Source organism: Cynoglossus semilaevis, chromosome 15, assembly GCF_000523025.1.
Source record: "Cynoglossus semilaevis isolate Cse_v1.0 chromosome 15, Cse_v1.0, whole genome shotgun sequence".
Classification (NCBI taxonomy): Eukaryota; Metazoa; Chordata; class Actinopteri; order Pleuronectiformes; family Cynoglossidae; genus Cynoglossus; species Cynoglossus semilaevis.
Genome location: NC_024321.1, coordinates 1,647,784 through 1,648,425, shown reverse-complemented (window position 1 = coordinate 1,648,425; position 642 = coordinate 1,647,784). Strand labels below are relative to the sequence as shown.

Sequence of the window (642 nt, the reverse complement as noted above, 5' to 3'; positions counted from 1 at the left end):
ACAATTGTGGCCCGCGAGTCAAACGTTAGCTCACGACTGATCTAGTGTCAGTTGAAAACTATAAAAAAATAAAAAATATTTTTTAAGGTCTGTGACCAAGCATAGAATCCTGAGTTGTGCTGTAATATACAGGAAATTGAGTCAGGGCAGTTTTAGCATACTTTCCAAAATTCAGGTCAGAAGGATGTCTTCACGGACAGATTATGAAGGATAGATGGTTCTTTTAGAAAAAAAAAAACGAGAATCCACAGTCCTGGTTGTTCTCTCTGACCAAAGATCCGTAGAAGATCAACTCAGCCGCCCGGAGAGGACTTTAAAAACCTGCTGCTCAATGTGGTGTGTTCAACAGCTGTATGTTAGCTTTGCAGTTAATTCACTAGGTCTTTTATGAAGACATCTTTGATCTAGAATCTTTGATCCTTTGGTTCTTTTAAAGTGAAACTGAAATACTGGAGTACAACTTTTGCTTTGAAGTTTCCCGTTTTTGAAAATACATTAAAAGAAGTGCAACTGGGAGATTTAAAAAAAAAATTTAAAAAAAGTCCACTGAGACATGGAGGGGGTGGTGTTGTTAAGTAACATGACAAATTGAGGGAAGACTGTGATGATGAAGGGAAAGTTGGAAAGGTTTATTAATACGCT

At 37.2% G+C, this 642-nt stretch overlaps 1 protein-coding gene across 2 annotated transcripts in view; it reads right to left on the bottom strand.

Annotated features, from left to right (window-relative positions):
* elf1 (E74-like ETS transcription factor 1) overlaps positions 1-448 on the bottom strand; it is an 11,545-nt gene extending 11,097 nt beyond the window's left edge. Inside the window, exon 1 of one of the 2 annotated variants that reach the window (XR_522697.3) lies at positions 162-448. The gene's annotated coding sequence lies outside the window, so the exon portion shown is untranslated. The remainder of the gene's footprint in view (positions 1-161) is intronic. The other variant, XM_008326484.3, reaches the window with a different exon arrangement.
* Between the last annotated feature and the right edge of the window lie 194 nt (positions 449-642).